Source organism: Micromys minutus, assembly GCF_963924665.1.
Source record: "Micromys minutus genome assembly, chromosome: 27".
NCBI classification, from domain to species: Eukaryota; Metazoa; Chordata; class Mammalia; order Rodentia; family Muridae; genus Micromys; species Micromys minutus.
The window spans coordinates 7,296,404-7,319,809 of record NC_137962.1 but is presented as its reverse complement, the minus strand read 5'-3'; the positions used below and the strand labels follow the sequence as shown (position 1 = coordinate 7,319,809).

Genomic DNA, 23,406 nt, shown 5'->3' with positions numbered 1-23,406 from the left:
AAGTAGCCTAGGAGAAGTCAGGGCTGGATGGCAGAGAGGCCACAGTCTTCTGGTGTCCCAGCTTTAACAAGCCCCACTTCAAGGCCAAGGTTCTCTGCTGATAAGCCCCACCTCTGCCCTCCGCGGCCAAGACAGAGGCCCACCCCATGCATCTCCAGCACTGTCCTCCTGCGCCCTGAAGTGTGCCGGCGGGCCAAGGGTTAAGCGCGGCAGGAGCCCCCGGCGCGGAGCAGCGGCGGGCCCGGGAGTGCTTAGTCAGGATTCCGATTTCCTGCCGAAGTGTTTGGATTTCCTGCAGCCCGCGCCCGCCACCGCCACCGCCGCCGCCGCCGAGCGGGCTGGAGAGAGCGGCTCCGCGTCGCCGGCCTCCTCCTCCCCCCGCCTCGGCACATGGTCGCCCGCCCCTTCCTGCGCCGCGCTCGGCTCCCGCGCCTCGCCCGGCCTCGCCGCGCCCGCGATGGAATAATGCCCAGCGGCCCGCCCGGTCCCGGTGAGTGGCGAGGCGGCGGGGCGGCGGGAACAGGCACGGCGGGGCGTTGCACGGCCACCCGCACACCCCTGTGGGCTCCGGGTGTCCCCGGCCGCCCGCAGAGCACCAGCCGGGGGCGTGCGGGGCGCGCGGCCGGCTCTGCAGGGGTTGGCTGGGTGGCCCGGGAACTCCGCAGCCGCAGCGCCGGAGCGCGCGTCTCCCTGTTCCGCAGAAGCGACCTGGGTTGGGGGCGTGCGCCCTGGGGCGCAAGACTCCCCGCTCCGGAAGGAGGCCCGGGCAGCCGCCGGGGCGCTCCCCGAGTCCGCTGGGGCGCTATCCCCGTCCTCCGGGGCACTCTCTCCTCTCATCGGGGATCTCTCCTTCTCTCAGGCGCTCTCCCGGCCCTCTAGGGCGCTTTCCTTCTCCTCCCCGGCACTTTTCCCGGTTCTCCAGGGGCGCTCTTTCCGCGCGGCGGGGAGGCATTGGCGGTCGCATTGTCTCTGGCGCAGCGGAGGAAAGTTCCCCTCGGCGCGGTCCCGGCCTGGACGTGGCGCTGCCAGGCAGGCCCCAGACCACTAAAAGCAAAAGAAACCGGGAGTGGGGGGTGGTAATCCCCCTTGGGAGCTGAAAAGTGCCTTGTGTCTTCCGCTTTTATCATTTTAGAACCTGATGCTTTTTATGAGAGCAACAGTAAGTTTAAACGGGGCGGGGGGAGAGAAAGAAACTCGCTGGGATCTGGTTTTCTGCTGTTTAATTCATCTAGAGACATCATCTCGCGCCCTTGAAGGGCGGGTTCCTTTTATCAAGGAGACTTAGCCAAGTCTAGACCACGTTAACTTGACCTTAGCCTTCGCTGTACAGATGGAAAAGACCGTTTTCCCCTTCTATCGACTCCTTCAGGTTGTATTAGCAGAATTGATTCTGGGATAGAAGTGGTACAGGACTGCTGAGTAATGTTTTGAGATTGTAAAACACAGAATTTAATTTTTTAGGCCAGTCTCATGTCTGTTCTAGCTTGAGTGGCCAGGTCTTCTTGCCTGTGTCGTGGCCTTTGGGACTGGGGCTGAGGGGGCTCTAGAAGAAAAGGATCTTGGAAAACAAACTGTTTTCTCTCTTAATGTGAAAGAGGTTCAGAAAGATGACCTGTCTTGTCTAGGGACACAACTATTTGGTGGCCCGGCCAGAAATAGCTAACTTCCAAGGCTTTAAACTCTGGGCCTGGCCACTCTGACTATACCAGATTGGGGTCTGCCAGCCATAAACCAGAAGTGTGATGGTCTTTCAACCGACTCCACCTTAGCACCTTCGCTGCTCTCTTATCTGCTATTGCCGCCGTTTTAGAGATATGCAGTTATCTCAAAGAACATATTTTGAGATAAGGAGTTTAAAAATTACCCTGTTTAGAAATGCATAATGATTTTTTAGAGCTTGTATGGTGATTTTAAAAACTAAAAAAAAAAAAAAAAAAAAAAAAAAAAAGGAGGGGGGACTATTGTCCAACTTCTGTTTATTGACACATGTAGATTTGGGATTCAGCTATTAAATGGATTTGAAATATACAATTGTAGTTATTATATGGGGGATTGCTCTTCTCTGTTCTTTCATTTTTGTTTAAAACAGACAAACTGCAAACCGGCATTGTCTTGACATAGAATGTGCTGTGAGGTTTTCAGGAGTCTTGATTCTGCATCCTCCTCTCTCTGTGAGCTAGGCAGCCCACCTAGTTTCCTCTTCTTGAAAGCTGAGTGGCTGGCTTTTCATTTTTAGTATGTGATAATGTTGGAGAGAAAGGACTTTTTCACAAGCTTGCCATTTGGTGAAGGAAATTGAAATTCCTTACACCTCTCCAGTCCTCCCCAACCACAGCCAGCTAGATTTTCAAAACCAATGCAGGCCCTGCAGGCTAGAGATGAATGCGTTCATTCAAGCTGAGCCCTCCTAGTTCAGACCTCCTCCCAGCTGGCTGGGCTGAGGGGAAACGAGAGCCCCTTGTACCTGTGCAGTTCATGGGTTTTCCCTACCACGGTCTCACTGTGTCTGATGGGATCTTCCTGGTCCCTTTACGTTTTCTCCTCCCCTCTTACTCTCTTGTGGTATATCTGACTTGGGCTCCAAGGTCTTTTCTAAAAATCTGTACCAATGATCGCTGCATAAGCAATGATGATAGTGACATCTTACACTTATTAAGCACTTGTTGTATGCTCTAGACTTGTGGCTTCCTAAGAAGGACCAAGAGAGTGTTGGGGTGATGGCTCAGCGGCATAGAATGTTTGCTGCACAAGAATAAAGACCCGAGTTCAAATCCCTAGCATGCATGTAAAAACCCAGATGTCCCCAGGAAATCCGGCTCCCTCGGAGTGAGTGAGTGAAGGCAGCATGGTTGCTTGAATTTGCTAGCATGCCTTGGCCTAGCTTTCGGTACAGTGAGAGACACCATTTGACCCTGGGTTCACTCATTGGTATGTGCACTCAGGCAGATGTTACCTCTCTCCCTTTCTCTCTCAGGCAGATGGGCACCCCTCCTCTGTCTCTCTCTCTCTCTCTCTCTCTCTCTCTCTCTCTCTCTCACACACACACACACACACACACACACACACACACACACACACGTGTCCCCCAAAGAGGGGACTCCTTGGGAGTCTTTCCCAGAAAGGACAGCCTTTCTCAAATTCATCTGGATTGAGTCATTCTCTCTTGTATGCGGTAAACATTTGCTAAGTGGCTCCGTGGTGGGAGGTACTAGTCATGCGGAGATGGATAGCCCCCTGTTCTCAAGGCTCTTTTCAGCCTCATCGTTCATTGTCAGGATTGTACTCTTTCATTTAATTAGTCAGTTCCACAAGCATGCACTGAGCATCCGCTCTACACTAAGCCTCGCATGGAGTCCCAGTGAGATGGTGGGGATGAACAGGATAGATGCGGCCCGCCCTCCTGGAGCTTGCATTCCACTAGAGGACATAGACATCTGGGAAGAAGCTGGTAACGTCTAATGAAAACTTAGAGAATGTAAGTTACCCAGGAAATCAGAGAATGTGAGTACAATGTTGGCTCTTGGCTTACCAGGGAAAGCCAGGTCTGAGGCTGGAAGATGGAGGAGTAGCTAGGCTGAGCTCTAGGGGAAGGACACTCAGAGGAAATGGATAGGAATATTCAAAGTCTGTGCGTAGGAGGGTTCCACTGCAGGGAGAGAGCAGAGTCAGGAGCTTGAGGTGACTCTTGCGAGGTGAGACAGCTCGTACCCTCCCACCAGAAGAAGCATTACTGAGTTTGAGACTCTGAGTGACGATTCTGCTTCATGAAGAGTGGGTCACAGAGACAAAAAGTAGACACAGTAAAGCTTTGTTGGGATGCTGGTTTGCTGTTCCAGGGCAGGGTGATAGACTAGACCGGTGGTGAGTCCAGTTAGAGCTTGGAGATAGGACTAATAATGTGATGGAGACGTGGTTGGGGATGGGGAGAGGACTCAGGTATGTGTCCTCTGACGCTATCTCAAGCAGCTTGGCACAGTGGCATCATACTGGGGACAGGAAAAAATGCAGGAGGAGTTATGTTTGTAGGGAAAAGGCTCGGTGCTAACTGGGCTAAGGCTGGTCTCTATAGGACGGTCTCAGGCAGACAGGACTACAAAGGACCTTAAACTAAGAGAAGACAAGATTCCAAGGCTGGAGACATTGTTCTGGGCCTGAAGGAGCCACTGAAGCGCTTCCTTACCATGCACCTGCTGTGCCATTTTCCTGAGCATCTGTTCCCTTGTCCCTGCCTAACGTGTTCTTCCTCTCTCATTGGCTGACTCCCACTTATGTTGGTGTCTTTATCTCCAGGAAGATGCTTTTAACTTCCTGGACCACTCTTGGATCCTTGAGAACCCTCATTATCCCATTGAACTGAAGTTACCCTTTTTTCATATCTTAAGCCTATGAAACATTCAGACTGGCCCTAAATAGTAAATGGTAAATACTAAAGGCAAATGTAGGCTCAAGAAATGTCAGTTGTTCTTACTGACTTGGACAACAGGCATGTGAATAAAAGTGGTAATTTTTTTAAAAGGTAAGTATAGTGACAGTGTATTAGTTTATCTGTTGCTGCAGTAATAAAAGAAACATCATGATTTAGACAGTAGAAGTGTACCATCTTACAGCTCTGGAGATGTGAGATAGGCCTCAGTGTTCTAAAGTCAAGGTGTCCTTCTGAGCTCTAAAGAGCGCTGGGTTTTTCTACAGCCTTGAAAGCCAGCTGTGTCCTTGGCTCATGTCTTCCAAGTCAACAATGACCACATCAGGTTTTCTGCGGCCATCTTGATTCTTACCTTTGGATTCTCTCTCCTACTTAAACTCTTTAAGTGTTTGCTTTGGGCTGTTATGTAATCTCAGCCATTTTCTCTAGGTTAGTTTGTTTTTCCACTAGCCATGGCTGAAGGCTGACCTTGGGCTTCTGATGTTTCTCCTTCTGTCTTCCAAATTTGAAGATTACAACTGGGATCATCGGCGGGCATCACCACATCTGGTTTGTGGAATGCTGTGGCTAGAACCCAGGTCTTCATGCCTGATAGACTAGCACCAACATCCCCAGCCCCACTGCTCTTAGCTGAAAAGATGGGCTATCTGGTAGCAGCCTTCAATCCCTTTTCCCATGTAACTGAACATGTCCTCAGGATGCCTCTGGGTTTGTAGGGGAGGTGCTGTGGGTAGTCATGGGAGAGACAGGTCAGGGACGTTTCCTGTGACACTAGTGATGAGTGTTGAGTCCTTCCTCTGTGCTCCGCTGTGGGATTAGGCTTGATGGTTTCCTTCCAGCCCAGGGATGCCAACTCTTATCCCTCCTCAACTGGGAATGAAGTCATGGGTTATAAAAGTCTTCCCAGCTCACCCAGCATCACATCCTCTCTCTAAAATGGGAGGGAGGAGGGCAGGGGACGGTTCCTCTTGTTGAAAGTTATCTTAGAGTTCATTTCTCAGCACTTCACGAAGCCCTTTTGTACAGCTAAAATCTCGGTTCCAAAGTCATAGCTAGTGTCCCAATATGAGCCAGCCTTGTTCTCAAAAGCACTGGAGAGGTCAGAGGAGATCCTGTGTTGGCTCCTGATAAATCTTTCTTCACCTTGGGGGAAACACTGACAGTGGGCACTGCTTGCTAGTGGTGCATAGGTAGGTGGGCTCATTGTCTGAGAGCAAGGGACTCGGCCATGATACGTGGTACAGCCACGTTGCTGTTAGGGGGTAATTAAGACCAGATTTCAACAGGCTTTCAGTTAGAGAAAATGGGCTCCTGTCCCAGCTACTCCTGGAAACCAGATGCTTTCCTGAGGCCGTAAGCACTTTGGAGATCCACATTAGCTCTGTTGGCTACCAGCACACTGGGCTGCAGAGCCGAGGGCATTGGCTACCTGATGTTCTCCGTCATCCCCTCCCACCCCTGAAACACCACGAGCCTGGTGGTATTTCTGGTGTTTCCTCTTCTTCTTTCACCTCCAGCCAGGAAGTGTGAAGGTGCACACAGACTTGGAAAAACAGGAGTAAGCAGGTTCAGCCTTGCCTGGGGCCCAGTTGGAGTCTGGTTTGGGATGAAGAAGAAGAGCACACCCAGTGGTACTTCCTCCAGATGTGACACAAGTTCTGCAGTAGCAGGCTCTTCTGGATCTCTGTGGGCTGGACAGGAAGGGGGGACGGCATGATGGCAACTGTACCCGTTCCGGGAATGTCTGCACTTCCCTGTTCAAACCTGAGCTCTGCGTTCATAAAATCCTCCCTCTCTCTTTCTCTCCGTCTCTCTCTCTCTCTCTCTCTCTCTCTCTCTCTCTCTCTCTCTTTGTGTGTGTGTGTGTTTGTGTGTGTGTGTATGTGTGTATGTGTGTTTGTTTGTGTATGTGTGTGTGTGTGTGTGTATGTGTGTGTGTATGTGTGTGTGTTTGTGTGTGTGTGTGTGTGTGTGTGTGTGTGTGTGTGTGTGTGTAATACCTTGTGTGCATGTTTCTTTCTTGGAGTAAAATAAAAAAGGATGCTTAGCCAGGCTGTGTAGTTGTCCCCTGATGGCACTGAAGCAGGTTAGCCAGAGGGAATTGTTGCCTGAGGGAGCAGTAGTAGACTCTGGGCTGTCTGCTGGTGACCCAGCCACCCCTGTGTTATGCACTAACTGTGTAGAGTTGACTGGGATCATATAGGAAGAGCATAAGGGGGAACCGTTACGGAGGCTTCATTGCAGCCATCTTGAGAAAGGCTGTTTATTTCATTGTCTTTCCTGCAGCAGGGATCATTTTGAAGGGTGGAAGTCGTGGACCCCGTTACTCTGTGCAGTGTGAGCAGACAGGAGGTAGAGTTATGTGCTGCTCACATTGGTCAGCCATGTTGTCCTGCTTATAGAATTGTCCATCCTTGAAGGTTCAGTTGTGATGACTGTTCGTGTCACTCGTAGGCTAGGGAGATGGCCGAGGCTGTGAAGGGCTTACTGTTTGAATTCTCATCCTTGCTGCTTATCCCTGGGTCCCACTCCTTCCTCTGGGCCTCTCCTCTCCGTTTTACATCATTTCAAACATGCTGATATTCACTTTCAGACTGACCCTTGATGCTTGTTCTGGATGGTTTACTTCTTTATTTGCCGTCTGTTATATTTTGGGGACAGCGTGGTTTGTGCTCCAGGGGCCCCTCACCTATCCTGTGGACCAGAAGCGTCTGTCTCAACAGGGAGGCTTTACGCTTCTGCCGCAGCCCTGAATGTTTCTTGGGCCCCCGACTTTCTGCCAGAGATTCTGGGTTGAACCTTTGGTCACTAGGCTCCTGGTATGAGACAGTTTGCATACCCAAGAGTGTTCAGGGAGCCACACGGGCCCTAATGTAATGGTCCTCAACCTGTAGGTCGAGACCCTCAGGGAGTGAAACGACCCTTTCACAGGGTCACACAGGAGATATTGGCACAATGATTCATAACAGTAGCAGTGATGAAGTTATGACAGTTATGAAGTAGCGATGAAAACAAGTTTATGGTTTGGCTCACAACATGAGGAACTGTATTACAGGGTCCCAGAACTAGGAAGGTTGAGAACCGCTGCCCTAAGGCTTTCTTGCTACTTCTCTGGACAGTTGGAAAGAAACACTCAGGCTATCTCCTCGGAGAAGAATGTGACCTTTATAGGGCCCTGCTCTGTAAAGAGGTCTCAGCTTTCCTTTCCTTCTGGTGGGTACCAGGTTGCCTAATTCATTCTGGCTTCTGTAGAGGACTGGAGAAGAAACAACATTCATGAAAATGTGAAAGCGCCTCCATTAACACATTAGCAATAAAAGGTTAGCTTCAGGGATGGGGATGTAGTTGGTAGGGTGTTTGTGTAGCATGGAGAACGCTCCGGGTGAAATCTGCGGTACCCTATAAGCTTGGCGTGGTGGAGCACACACGGAATCTCATTGGCTGGTGGTAGCAAAAAAGCTCAGTCATCTTAGCCACTTATCAAGTTTGAAGATAGCCTGGGCTTCATGCAAACCTTGATGTTTTGTTTGTTTGCTTGTTTTGATTTTTTTTTTTAAGGTAGATTTCACAGAGCAAGTACTTACTGAACTCCTCTGTTCATCTGCGGTAGGAACTTACTGCTGGAAACGGAGGGAACGTGGTTCAGGGAGCCTGCGAGTTTCAGTGACTGACACTGACTGCTGGTGAGGAGCGACTATTTCATGAGGAGGAGAGGAGGGAACAAGAAGACAAGACAGCTAGATGCGCAGGATAGAAGATAATAAAACATCACTAAATTGGGGTTGGGGATTCTGGTCTAGGGATTAGTGCTGACTATGGACAAGATCGCCATGGGGCAGGGGACGCGGGGACTGTGTCGGTTTCAGAATTTTTTCAGTCAGGTAAGGGCTGTGTGCTGTTGGACTGTCAGCAGCTAGGCTTTGGGGTGCTGAGCTAGCTCTTGTGACCTCCACTGGGATTCCACAGTTGAGTCCTGGGCTGCCAGTTAGAGTGTTCCTGGGATAGCATCTACTTGTTTGTGTGAGCTTTAACCCGCTGGTCTCTGGCCTGCTCCCCTGAAGAGAGGTGTGCTAGCTAGCCACAAGAATAACTGAGATACACTAGCTCCCTCACGGTTCTTTGGCTCATAAGTGGCAAGACTTCCAGCAACGACATGAGCTCAGTACCCACAGTGAAGATGTGAATCCGTCCTGGTTCTTCATATGGCCATCCAGGGTCTATCCTGAGCCGTTCTCTTAGCCTTCCTAAACTTTCCTTTTCTGTAAATTGTGAAAAATCTCACAGTTTTTTTTTTTTTGGGGGGGGGGAATGTCAAATAAAACATCCTATAAGGAAAGTGCCTGAGCTCCTGGCGCATGGTTGGTGCAAGACAAAAGTGAGCCGGGAATTTCAGTTTGCCCGATCCTTTAGGGAAAGGAAGCACGGGAGGCTTCACCAGTTGGAAGAGTTTTCCTGCCTCTTTTGCTGTGTGCCAGCACCTAGGACTGATAATGGAAAATCAGAAGTTATGTAACCAAGTACTTGGCAGGTGGGCAGAAGTGGAAGGTGTAATTTTGTAATGTTGGACCCCTGTCCTTCCCCAAACCCCCCCCCCCAATAGGAGAGCTGGCAGATTGCAGCCCTCAGCTTGCAGGGCCAACGTTGTCATTCCAGGACATGATCAAAGAGAACTTGGTAACGTAGGGGTGCCATCTGAGCTCAGGGGAAGATGTCCATAAGTGGCCACTGAGAAAGGGGAGTCCAGCCTGAGAAAAGGTGGATCAGATCTTTGTGGTCAGCATGTGCGGTTATTTTGGGAAAGGTCTAAGTATTGTATTATTTGCTCAAGGAAAAAGGTAACGCTCTTAGCTGAAATAACACCGCATTCAGGGCTGCCTCTGGAATTCAGTTGTCCCCACTGCTTCCTGTCTCTCCACTATCACGGAACCCTTCATGTGGAAAGTCAAACAGCAGCATCTTTATAGACCTTCCTGTAATAGCCTTTAGCAAGCTTCCTCTCACAGGACAGTTGCTTCCTCAGGCCTAAAATAGACTGGCAGAAGGGTGGAGGTGTACAGACTGCACTGTGTGCTGTGGCTCGGGGCCTTAGTGTGTGCTCCAGGGTTTGTGCATCAGCGGTTGGATTCTCTTGGTGTGTTTGTGAGAGATGATAGAACATTTTAGGAGTGGGAGGTTGTGGGGGCAATGGCTAGGGTGGGGCTCCTTCCATGCCTCAAGAGGGTTGTTTTAAAGGAGCCACCTGGGCTCCATCCAGTTCTCTCTGCCTCCTAGGTCAGAAGGGAGACTGCTTGCACTGACACATGCTGTCACCATTGTCACCACTGCCAGCATGTGCACCCTCCACGGCACCCTCACCAAAAACAGGCAGATACAAGTGTCATGGTTTTGAGCTTCTCAAAACTGAAGAGCTTCATATAACTCTCTTTCCTAACGTTCTAGAGTCAAGCATTCTGTTGTAGTGAGGAAACTTCTATTAATTAATTTTTCTTGATGCTGTAACAAGTAATTTAAGGGGAAGGGTTTATTTTGGCTACACTTTGAGAATACAGTCCACCAGAACAAGGAAGGTGCCGCCGCAGGAACCTCGAGGTAGCTGGTCCCATTGCATCAACAGTCACAAAACAGAGAGAGATGAACGCTGGAGCTCAGCTCACGTTCTCCTTTTCATTCAGTCTATTCTAGCCCCAGAACAGCACTGTCCAAATGTGATGTGTTTTCTAGCCTAAAGTAGCTGGAAATAAAAAACCTTCCTCAGTGACATGCTCAGAAGACTATAGATCTTGTTGAGCTGACAGTCAGTATCAACTATTCCAGAATTCTTAAGACACGCTGTATGGATGGAAACGTCTTGTAGGTGAGTGGGTGGAAATCTATAACAGACTCTTGTCCATGCCCAGTATCATTTTCTCTTCTTGTGGACAAAACACTGATCAGCAATGATCACCTCAGGACTACTCAGGAGGGAAGAGAAGCCCTTGGCAGTGATTGGTTTAGGGTTGGGCTCATGACATGATTCTGGCCAATGCATTAGGTGTGGGTCTAGGGAAAGAGCTTGTCCCATTCTTAGAACATTTAGGACTAGGGATACTGAGGTTAGCATAGCGCTGCTTAGCATGCATGAAACTCAGCCTGGTGCAGCCAGCCAGAAGTATATAGTGAGATGCTGTCTCAAAACAAACACACACAAAACCAAGAGCCCAGACTCAACTACTAACCTGATGGGATGAGAGCCATCTCACGTGCACTGTGGTCTCCTCCTTCCCTTGACTCACACTGGCTAGTGCTGCTCTGAAGGTCTCCATGGCGCTGTGTCTGCCTGTGTCTCACTGTCTTGCTGTTTCCATTTGAGTGCCCCTCCCTTTGGTTCCCCAAATGCTGCTGCTCTTTAAGGACGACTCTCATGCTCTTTCTCTGTGAGGCCTTCTCTGACCCTTCCAGCTGAGGTTACCTTCCTGAGTACCTTAACAGCTAACACCTCCTCCCCTTCTTCTCCCTCTCTCTTTATTAAGTGCCTACTGTGTACAGCTTTTGAGTTATGCACTTGCACTATCTCTGCCCATCTGAGGCCTTCTGTTTAAGTGGATACATGCATGCACAAAGAGTAATCCAGTGCGCTTTGTGTGGTCATGCAGGCACATGAAGCACCATGGTGTGCTTATAAAAAGGTACCTGACCATGCCTTTTAGGGAAGGTCAAAGAAAGACTTGCTAGGTATTATGTTTTACACTGTGTGTGTGTGTGTGTGCGTGTGTAGGACCATGTCCAGCTTGTTTAATAGGTGACGTGGTTCCAGGAGGAGGGTCTCTTCCATGCTGGACAGGTGCCCTGGTAGAGTGTGGGTAGGAACAGAGGAAGGAAGATGGATGGACATACAGCAAGGTTTGTTGTCATGGAGACTGATTAGATAGAGGTGTGAGTAGGGGACAAGGACCATATTGAGCCTATAAGCTAATTTGGTGAGACAGTATCATGCCTGTGTCTTCCTTGCCTTCCTGGTTCCACCTGTATCTACATCCCCAGGAATACTGTTTCTGGCCCCAGTGGAAGCAAGTCTGTGTCGTCTTTTAAATCCCCGCTTCAGGCTACTATGTGGTACCCAAAAACTTTCTAGCCACTTCCTAACTCAATGTTCGCCTCTTTGTCCAAACCACTGACTGCTAGTGGAGGTTCAAGCCTCACATGGGCCCACCTTCCTGAAAATGAGCACTGGTCTCCATGTCATGCTTAGGGAGGGGACGGTCAGGTAAAGAAGAAGCAGTCAGACTGCACCCTCAGACCATGGGCCTTAACATGCACTCACCAAAGCGCTCACCCTGTAGTGCATCAGATGGTTAGTCTGTCTCTGATGACTTCTTCCTCTGTGCCTCTTTGGCTTGGAGTTTGACAACCTGTGCCTTGCTAAAGCTGACAGACTTGTCAGTTGTTGCTGAGAACTAGGGCCTGAGCTCTGATGCTCAAGGGTGTTTGAGTAGAAACGGAAGGCAAACCTGTGCTCGTCCCATGACCACCTTGTAACCCGGCAATCATGTGCTGCCTCTTAGGGGCAGGTCACCTGGGTCCTGGGACCTAGTGTATCATGCTGAAGGTGGGCTAGTCCCCAGAGGCAGCTGTCACAGGGGATGGTGAAACAGATATTTGTATCAGCGGAGGTGTATGAATTAGGCAGTGACAAAGACAGGTGTTGCTTTTCAAAAATTCTTTTCTTCCTGAAGCATCTTAATGGACCACACATGAATGTGTGGGATGTTCTCCTCTTGGAACAAGTTTCGAGTTGGCTGGGGTAAGTTGAGTTCAGTGAGGATATTTTAAACTTCCAGTGTGCGGAAAGGAACTCTGGAGCATTTACAGAGATGGCAGCCATGTCAGCAGAGTGAGCCACAGAAACACAGCTTCTTTGGTGGTGCATGGCTGGGCCCACGGGAGTCCCAGCCTGGATTTTCATTGGCTGTTTAATGACCTGAGAAAACTCTGAGGCCTCTCAGAGCTTCAGGTTTGTTTTCTTTCAAATGGAGGAAAGCAGGTTTCTGCTCTCTGGACTGTGCCAGAACTCTCCGGAGAGGTCTGTGGAGAGCACATACCTGTACCTGGGGACTAGGGAACAGGAAATGGTAGCTGCCTTCATGACAGTGGGGCTGATTGTTGCGGGTTGTGTCGTGCCCTTCCAAAAATGTAATCCTAATCCCTAGAATTTCAGATCGTAAATTATTGAGAAATAAATTCTCCAATGGAAATCAGGTTTAAATGAATTCGTTGAGTGTGCTGGCTTCTTCCTCACCCTCCCTTTCTCCCTCGACCCCTCCCTCCTCCTACCTCTCTCCTCTCTCTCTTTTTTCTTTTTTTCTTCAAGAGAACCCACAATTGAGAAAATGCCTCAATAAGATCAACCTACAGGTCACATTCTTAATTAGTATAGATGTGGAAGGGCCCAGCCCATTGTAGGTGGTGCTGTCACTGGGTATGTGGTCCTCGGTATATATGAACACAAACTGAGCAAGACAAGAGGAGCAAACTAGTCAGCAACATTCATCCATAGCTTCTGCTTCTGCTTTATTTCCTGTCTCCAGGGTCCTGCCCCACCTTCCCTCAGCGATGGACTATTGCCTGGAACTATACGAGGAAATAAACCCTTTTCCCTCCAAGTTTCGTTGTCATGTTATTTTATCATAACAACAGGAACCTTACCTAAGTAAGACATTGTGTTTAATAGAATAATATGACTGGGAAGAGGAGAAAGAGAGAAAGAATGAGTTGAAAGAAGACAATGAAGAAGAGGGATCTTCAGACATCGGTAGCTGGTGGGATGCATCTCTCAGATTAGGAAAAGCCAAGGGAAGATTCACTCCTTCAGGCATCAGAGAGATCATGGATGGCCCTGCTCATCTTGATTTGGGAATTCTAGAACTGCGAAGGAATATATTTCTGCCATTTTAAAACACCCAGTTTTGGGTGATTTATTATGGCATACCTAGAAAACTAATGGTGATGACAGTTATGATGGTAGTGATGATTTAATGGTGATGTGGTGGTGGTAGTGATGGTGGTGGTGGTGATGGTGGTGGTAGTGATGGTGGTTGTAGTGATGGTAATGGTGGTGATGGTGTTGATGGTGGTGGTGGTGATGATAGTGATGGTGGTGATTGTGGTAGTGGTGATGGTGGTGGTGGTGGTGATGGTGGTGATGGTAGTGATGGTGATGGTGGTGGTGGTAGTGATGGTGATGGTGGTGGTTGGGTGGTGGTGGTGATGATGGTGGTGGTAGTGATGGTGATGGTGGTGTGGTGATGATGGTGGTGGTAGTGATGGTGATGGTGGTGTGGTGATGATGGTGGTGGTGGTGGTAGTGCTGATGGTGGTGGTGGTGGTGGTGATGGTGGTGGTGGTGGTGGTAGCGATGGTGCTGATGGTGGTGATGGTGATGATAACAATGACCCTGGTGGTAATGGTGCTGCTGATGCTGGTACCAAGGACAACTGTAACAATGATAATAACAAACATGGATGACAGCGATGATAATGATGGTGGTGATGAGGACAACCATGGCAGAGGTGATACTGAAAATGATCATGACGACTGTGCATTGAGCCTAAGCACAAGAAAGAGTTTGGGTACCTGGAAGTAAAGCTTCTAGAAAGCCTGAATGGCTCTTATTGGAGGAAAACTATCAACTTCTCATTGTTCTCTATTTTCAGAGATCATCATGGAGAAGCTGGTGCAAGGGAGAAGAGAAGGGCTTCTGTGGTCCGATGGCCTAAAATGGTCCTTAGGCAGAGCAGCAGTTTCTCCTTGACCTGGCCAGCCCTACCCTTCTGCTGTTCTACAGTGTCCAGCAGTCCCCTGTCTTACAGATTCTTATGCCTGGCTTAGTGCCAGGCATTGGAGGCAGCTTTCTTGATGTTTATTATGTTGCTGATCCGGCTGCTATTTCTGATTCCCGAGATAGAATTTGAACCTTCTCAACACATTTGCCGTGTTGTTGGGTCACTGTCTCTCTCCCCTGCTGGGTTGTGGTCTCTATGAGGCTGACATGCTTTGATCCACTCCTAAGTGTGGTGCCATCTCAGGGCCCACTGCCTGCTAGGTCCTTAGGAAGTGACTGAGTGAATCAACCTGGTCCCTTTCATCACCTGCTGAGCAGGACATGGCATTGTTCCTGGATGATGTCAGCCCTGATCCCAGCAAGTTCCTAGGAAGATTAAATTGTTAAAATCCTCTAGCTCCAAAGTGGACTATAGGCCCTTAGAAATGAAGAACAAATACAGAGATGTGTGTGACCTGAGTCAGCCTTGTTGAAGGACTCTTAGAGAGTGGAGTGCTCTCCAGGACTTGTTGGTGTGGCCAGAGAGGCATGTATGTGGCTGACAGAGGGGACACTTGACTGGAAGGCTGCAGAAAGACACATTAGTTTCCTGAGCTGGAGATTCAGATGGTGCCCGTAGACATTGCTCTGTTGGGTTGTCTCTGTAGAGTTTAGGATGCTTGGCCGTAGTGTTATTGTGATATCCTATAGTGATAGGAGACAGTATACAACCCTTCCCTTGTACCTCAGCTCATGTTTACTATTACTTTCAGTTATTGTTTGAAGCAGTGGCTTCTGTGCTACAGATGGTTTCCCAACCCTTCTCCAGTGCTGACAGTATAGGCAGGGCTGTCATGGTCAAATGCTCTTTCCATCATTCGCTCTTTTGGCTTGCATACTTGTTCAAAGGCTTCCTTCTGACGAGTTCTTAGAGGTGGAGTTCATGAGTCAAAGAGTAGGAACAGTTCGAATGCCTTCCAGTTTGCTGTGCTGGGAACTTGACTGGCTCATGTTCTCAGAGCGGCATTTTGAGGATTTACACATCCTCATGATCAGTTACACTTCTCTATGTATAGTTGATCAGTCAAAGATAATGTTTTTTTTTTTTTTTTCATTTTGAAGTTTAATACATACTTTACTAGGAAGGTGTGTGTGTGTGTGTGTGTGTGTGTGTGTGTGTGTGTGTGTGTTCTCCAGTCATGCATGCAAACTGACCCAAGCCAGTTGGAATAGTTAAGTTCTGCCTGCAATTATAGTTTACATAGGTGTGGTTTCTAGACCTGACTTTGCTATCAGTTGTGAGCACAAGCTGCTTGTTCAACCTCTGAGGCCCTCAGTATTACTTAGAAAGTAGCTCTGGGGACTAGAGGCTCCATTCACCACCATTACCACCACCATTATCATTTTATTAAGAAGAGTAGAAAGAAACCATTCTGGAGAAACTAGACTTGAACCTTGCTATTAAATATTCATAGTCCCCAAATCAAAAGTAATGGCTTTTATTTAAACTCAGGACACATGCCTCCAGCACTCTCTTTCTGACTGTGGTTCTGTGCACCTTTGTGTACCTTGACAGCAAGACAGCCAGTTACCATGGCTTCTTCCGGGTAGTGTAGGTAGGTCCTCCCTAAGAAGCTGACTCATGGAAGAGAGCTTTGAAGACATAGAGAATGAGGAAGGCAGAGGCTGTAGGGGGAATGACTAAGGAATTCTAAGGGCTTCTGAGGACCATGGGAATGAGTCTGGGAAGAGCAGCAGAGAAGTCAGGATCAGGGAGGAGACCAGAAAATACCCTGTGGAAATCACACAGGCCTGAGAGCAACAGCCAGGAAAGGCTGACGAATGGAATCCTTAGATAGGCCTACCTTGGAATGTGCTGGCTCAAGCCATTCAGCTTTTTTCTATGACACAGACACATGTTCCCAAACTGTCACAGGTGTCTATTGATGACTCTACCCCATCTTCCTCCTGAAAGTCATTGCCCTTCTCTCCTGCTTTGTCTTTCCCTTTCTCTACCCTGCAGCTGGTGTACCATCCCTTCATCTTCTTCATCAGGCCTTGATCTCTGGTCTCAGATTGATGCTCCCGCTCTGAATGTCTTTCATATTGGTCTACTTGGGATGCAGGGAAGGACGCCCCTTGTCCTGAGCTGGGACACCTAGCTTGTGGGAACTGTTCCTGACCAGCTTGTCTCCTGTAGAAAGGACCTCATCCTATCTGCTCCTCGGTGTATCTTCTTGGCCAAACTTTTCTTCAAACACCTGACACACTATCATGAGTCTTTTTGTTTTCTGTGATGCTTCTGTCTCCCTTAGTATTCTGTACCTTGTTAGAACAGAGCCTACTACAGTTACTTTTGCATCTACAGGTTCTGATATAAGTAGGCATTCAGATAGTATTTGGGGGATAGTCATGAAACCTGCATAATTCAGTTCAGTCTACTGGCATGGTGTTATAGTAATAAAGAACAGTATCTGCAACAACCAACAGCCCCTACAGTGGTTGTTTTTTTTTTTTTTAATGAAAAATCCACCTTTTCTTCAAGGTGGGTATTTTTGATTCCTTTAATAGTCATAATCAAACAGGCCTCTTCTGCTTTTGTGGTCCCACAGTTTATTACACTGTATTCCTTGATTGAGGTGGAAGTGGGGAAGACACACCCATTTCTTAAAAGCCTGTTAATGACTTATCCCATTTCCACACTCCCTGGCTAGAACTCTTACACATAATCACCCTCAGTTTCAAAGGAGTCTGGGAAATGTAGTCTGGTGGTGTGCCCAGAAAACTTGATGAGAGTTGGCTGCAAAATCTAGTCAGTAACCTGGTTAAAAGAGTGGAGATATTAGGTGTGGAGGAACAGAGCTCTTTGGGAGTGATGCTTGTGACCATAGATGTCTAACTCCTGGTCTAGAGGGGGCCAAAGTCCTACCTGATCCAATTCATTGTGATGCTACTCAGTCATAAGGATACTCAGTAAGCAGTTACTATGGGGGTGGAAGGAGGGGGGCCATGGGCATAGAAAGCTGAACTCTATTATGCCAGTGGCTAGGCTCTGTGTTTGTGTTCTTTGACAATGACAATGGCAGCTTACATGTTCTCGGTTTGGATATGTTCCATCCTCATAACTATTTCTGTGTCACAGGTGAGTGGACTGAGTCTCAGAGCAGAAATCTTTCCAAGGTCACAGATGAGTGGCAGAGCCCACGTTTGGGTTGCAGCAAGCTGGTGACACAGCTGCCGTTCCCAGTATGAGCCCAACCCAGTTCTACCAGACGGATAATACTGCACCGAGAGAGCCGCAGTCATAATTGTGTTACAAAGCATGAAGGAAGCCGTCCTCGGGACTCCACCTAACAGTCTCATAGGAGCCATCACAATAAGTCCGAACCTAACCTAGTGACACTGGCTAACATCATCAGCCCTGTTTACTGAGTGATGGAGAAGTGAAGACGCAGAGAAGTAAGATATTTCTCTGAGGTCACGCAGGAGGGAAGCCATCAAGGCTTGAAGGAGACAGGAGGGAACTGGACTGGACTGCTGTAAGTCCGTAGGCTAGGCAACAGGCTGTTTTATTAAAGTAGGGGACACACAGTTCCCTTGAATTATGATAATTTCATAAGAGTTGGGTCACACTCATGCACACACAGAGACATATAATAGATGTAGAATTGACATGAAACTAGCCATAAATCTTACCGAGTCATTCAGTTCGGTGACAGTCCACTCAGAGTGTGTCACTATCATTTGTATGTAGTTCCAAGACGTTTTCATCGCCCACAAAGGAAGCCACAATGCCTCATGGTCCTCCCTTCCACTCCCAGCCCCTGACAACCACCCATCGTTTCTTTGCTATGTATGCACCTCTGCTGGGTGTATGGAATTGTTCATGTAAGATTTCAGGTCTGGCTTTCCTTCAGCATGTTTTAGAATTAACATTGTAAAGATCTGCCCATGCTATGGTCAAGTGCCAGAATTCCTTTCGTTTGGCTGTTTGTTTGTTCTGGGTTTGTTTCTTTGAGACACGTTCCTGCTAGGTAACCTTGGCTGCCTTGAACCGTCATGTCCCTCTTTTGCTTTTCATAGTTCAGTAATTGTATTGTGTGGGTAGGTTGCAATGTTTATTCATTTACCAGCTGATGGACATGTAAGCTGTTGCTACTTTTTGGCTGTCATGGCAAGTGCTGCTATGAACATTAATTTACAAGTGTTTATTTGAGTTCATGTTTTCAATTCTTTGGGGCATATGCCTGGGGTGGAATTGCTCAGTCATCAGGTAACTATTTTTAACGTTCTGAGGAGCTGTCAGATCTTTGCAAAGTGGCTGAGTGATTTTACATTCCCACCAGCCAGCAGACCTTTGCCAAGACTTGATGTTGGCCCATTTTCTTGTCTGTGGCCAAACTAATGGATGTGAAGTGGTGTGTCATGCTGGTTTTACTTGCAGGTCTGTAATGACTCATGCCTTTGAGCTGCTTCTCCTGTGCTTGCTGGCCATATCAAGCAGCTTTAGGAAGGTGTGGCCAAATATGGAGTAGTGCGGCCTCCCGAACAGCAGTCCGGGTTCCTGTGGATACGTGGTTTTGAGGGGCACAGAATGAATGGCTGGCAGAGTCTAGAAAGGGTTTAGGCTTCATGGAGAGGCGTTGGGCAGAGCTGAGACTTGGGCTGAGTTTGGAAGATGATCTTCAGGCTCCCCCTTTCTTCCCACCTCCTAGTGGACTCCTTGTTGGCTATGACCATTTGTAACCAGAGAGTAAGAGAGTATGGAGCCCCTCTGTAAGTTCTGAGGTCCGCCAATGGCTGGTCTGGGAGTGTTGGCCGTTCTGTTGAAGTTTGTTGTGAGATTGGCTACAATTATGTGAGAAATGACTCCCTTCACCATTACCACCAAGACACACAGAGAGTATTCTTTCTACAGCTACTACTGAGAGAGGATTCTCTTCCTCATTCTCTCTCCTCCCTCCTCTCCCCTCCTTTCTTTTGGGTAAGTTTTCATTCCCCGTCTAAGCCTGTACCATGCACTATCTGGGCACACATGGAATAGACAACTCAAGGCTGCAGGGCTGCAGAGAAGGTTCCAGACTGGATGTACAGTCAGATGCCAGTTTTTACTAGATCTGCCTGATGAGAGGCCTTTTTTCCTTGGAGCTATTGTGTTGTATTTGGGTATCACCCGACGTCCAGTAACCCACTTGAAGCAAACTTTCTGAGAAAGAGAGAGGTGGGGTGTGATTCTTTCTAACTGTACCCATGAACGCTGGCATGATGGAACAATGACTGAGGTTCACTCTCTCCTCCTCCCTATGGGTCAGCTGTCAGTCTACGTTCCACTTCTTTTCCAGTGAGTGCTTGTCCATTCTGTCTGCTGAGATGTGCAGGTATGGCTTCTGCAAAGCTGGACTTCCAGGCTTGCTGTTGCCTGGCCACCCATCCCACATCAGTCACAGCACGGAGGTGGGAGGGTCAAGGAAGGGCGGGTCTTCCAACCTGCATCCCTGCCAGAATGAGCCAGGAAGACCGCTCTGCAGAGGAAGCGGGCTGACGCTGGAATGTCCTGATCCAGCACACTGAGTCCTCAGTCGGGGCCCCTCAGGGGATCTGGAAAGTGCCTGGCTGCTTTTCTGCAGCCGGCCACGGGGAAGGGCCCTGCACAGCTGTGTGCCTTCCTTTGCACTTCATGTCAGGGTGCACATGCGTCTGTACATGCCTGTCCTGGGAACAGTGCCCTCTGTTTTGGCATGGGGTCTCTCTCTCTCTGTGTCTCTGTCTCTCTGTCTCTGTCTTTCTCTCTCTCCCTCCATTCTTCTTTCAGAGAAGGTTTCACAAAACCCAGGCTGGCTTCAGTCTTGCCTTATAACCCATCATGTTTGTGAACTCCTGGTCCTTTTGCCTCTCTTGCTGAAGTGCTCGGATTTCAGACATGGGATAACACACCCAGAACTTCACGAATGTGTGGCCAAGGTCTTTACTAATTAAGCTACATTACCGGCCCAGCTTCTTCTAATTTTGCCATGTAGTGACTCATCTGAGTCCTGGTCATTCAAGATTTTGAGGCAGCAGGGTACCCATCAGGTCAGGCTGCCGAGATGCTGAAGAGGATGTCTCTGCTCTGCTTTCTCTTCTCAAGAACTCTCACAGTGCTTGTGAGATAGAGATGTTATGATCCTTGCTTCCTCACTGGCACCCGAGGCCCTAAGGAGCTAGTAGCCCTTTCTTGGCTAGGAGCCAAGGCCATAGCCACCCCTTGGGGGATGATATACATCTGTCTTGATTAACTGATTTTAATTATTTGTCATTTGGGGATAAGATCTTGGGGAAAGTGAGGAGCCTGAATTAATGTCTTTGGTTTGCAGCCGATTCTAGAACATGGGGCCTGTCAGGGACACTCAAACCACACATAACTGCCAAGCAAGAGGCTCGTAGAAACCAGCGTCTTGATAACATGCTGCTAATCCTTTGGCAACTAGGAATTGGACATTGCTGGAAAGTCTTGGCATGAGATATTTGTTTGGTTTATTAATTTATCAAGTTACCGAACATGCACTGGGCCAGGCACAGTCCTGGCTGAGGGTCATCTTGTTCCCCGAAGGCTTCTCTGGAGAGGCGGGGGCAGGGGGGGGGGAGTGACAGATTGTTTTCCCCATAATTCTGTCTTGCTTGCCAGAGAGTTTTTCCAACAGCCTAACATTTCAGGTGGCACCCTGATGTCCCCGGCTTGGCCTCCTAAGGAGCTGATCCCAAGTGGTTCAGTGGGTAGTCCTGGATCTACACTGAGTCAGTGTAGGAAGATACACTGGAAGGAAATATGGCATGTATATATTTATGCATATATGCAATTGTATCTATTTGTACATATTAATAAATTATTAATAACACATTATTATTATTATTTGCATTGCCTACAATGTAAAAGGTATTCTCACCTTCCCATTCTGACAGGTCATGCAGAGGTCTCTCTGCCCCACCCCTCTTCTTAACTGACTCAGGGAGTGTGTTCTGGCAACCACCTGCTGTGCACCAGCCATCCTTAGAGCTGTGGAAATGGACAGTAGTCCTAGCTCCAGCAGTAGGACATTCTGATGTGCCATCGTGGAACTTTAAAATAGCACATGTAATAGATCCCCTATCTTGGTTTATCCCTGGGAGACCAAGTTTGGTACTATTTTGTGACTAGAAGGGCAAAGAGATGCCAAGAGAAGCATCAGTTACCCATGTTTTTTTCCAGAAGGTCTAATTCACAGCAGGCCCTTGAAGATACTTTTTTGTAAAGTTACCTGTTTATTTAATTGTGAAACAAGGGTTTTTGTATTTAGTCTGGCTTCAAACTGGCTGCATAGCCCAGGGTCTACGATGTTCAGCTTCTGATCATCATCCTCACCCTTCCCAAGTGCTGGGTGCGGAGAAAAATTAGAAGTTCAGAAAGGTGAGATGCTTACTTGAGGCTGGTAAGGGAAGAGGCAGATACTCTGGGACCACGATACCCAGACTCCAAAGCTTCTTCAACTTTTACTTTCTCGTTGAGAACTTCCTATTTGGGGGAGGGGGTGAAGCGGAACTTTATTGATGTTATTCAAGAGAATAAAGAAGGCTCCCTAGACCCCTCCTATTATTATGGGGCTCTGGAATGGAAATTGTGAGGGAGATGCTCAGTGTTGGGGACCAAGTTGGGATGGGACTCCTCAGCAACTGAGAGTCTCTCTCTTGCTCTCAGTGTCCTTGCTGGGGGGTGGGTGTTCCAGGGTTTCTTACTCCTTAGAGGCCATGTAGGCCATGAGGTCCACCACCCTGTTGCTGTAGCCACAGTCATTGTCACACCAGGAAATGAGCTTCACAAAGTTGTCATTGAGAGCGATGCCAGCTCTGGCATCAAAAGTGGAAGAGTGGGAGTTGCTGTTGAAGTCACAGGAGACAACCTGGTCCTCAGTGTGCCCAGGATGCCCTTTAGTGGGCCCTCAGCTGCCTGCTTCACCACCTTCTTGATCTCATCATCCTTGGCAGTTTTCTCCAGGCGGCATGTCAGATCCACAACAGATACATTGTGGGTAGGAACATGGAAGGTCATGCCAGTGAGCTTCCCGTTCAGCCCTGGGATGACCGTGCCCACAGCCTTGGCAGCACCAGTGGATGTAGGGATGATGTTCTGGGCTGCCCCATGGCCATCACACCACAGCTTTCCAGAGGGGCCATCCACAGTCTTCTGAGTGGCAGTGATGGCATGAACTGTAGTCATGAGCCCTTCCACAATGCTAATGTTGTCATGGATGACCTTATCCCGGGGGGCTAAACAGTTGGTGTTGCAGGATGCATTGCTGACAATCTTGAGGGAGTTGTCATATTTCACATGGTTCACACCCATCACAAACATGAGGGCATTGGCCACAGGGGCAGAGATGATGACCCTTTTGGCCCCACCCTTCAAGTGGACCCCGGCCTTCTCCATGGTGGTGAAGATGCCAGTAGATTCTACAACGTACTCAGCACCAGCATCACTATATTTGATATTAGTGAGATCTTGCTCCTGGAAGATGGTGATGAGCTTCCCATTGATGACAAGCTTCCCATTCTCAGCCTTGACTGTGCCATTGAATTTGCCATGGGTAGAGTCATCCTGGAACATGTAGACCATATAGTTGAGGTCAATGAAGGGGTCATTGTTGGTGACAATATCCACTTTGCCAGATCCTGCGCAGAAGGCAGCCCTAGTAACTAGGCGCCCAATACGGCCAAATCCGTTCACACTGACCCTCACCATCTTGTCTAAGGGACGAGGCTGGCACTGCACGAGAAGATGCGGCTGTCTGTACAACAGGGAGGAGCAGAGAGCCGAGAACTTCCTAATTGCAAGCCTTCACATTTGCCTATGGTCACAGCTTTAGATGGGAGCAAACTTGAAATTACATACCTTTACTGCCATATGCTTCTGGATGGGGCAACACTGTGCTGGGCAGAACAACACATCCCCACAATGAACAGTTTCTGAAGGCTGTGGCCTTGTACTTTGCATGGGTCCACGCAGATCCTCTCCCCGTCTGTCTGATAGCCTCTTGTTCCACCTCAAGACCTGCTGCTACTCTCCTCCAGCTCCAAGGAGCTACTCCATCCAGTCATGTGCATTGTTTTTCTGCTTTAGAGTAGCTTCTGCTTTTGTAGGTAGGCACAACTGTAGGTCAGATGCTAGGTTGATCTG

General features: G+C 48.5%; 1 protein-coding gene across 2 annotated transcripts in view; it reads left to right on the top strand.

Moving 5' to 3' along the window:
• The first annotated feature begins 408 nt into the window (after positions 1 to 408).
• ASAP1 (ArfGAP with SH3 domain, ankyrin repeat and PH domain 1) overlaps positions 409 to 23,406 on the top strand; it is a 276,123-nt gene continuing 253,125 nt past the window's right edge. For both annotated transcript variants that reach the window (XM_080939796.1, XM_080939795.1), the window contains exon 1: positions 409 to 490. The gene's annotated coding sequence lies outside the window, so the exon portion shown is untranslated. The remainder of the gene's footprint in view (positions 491 to 23,406) is intronic.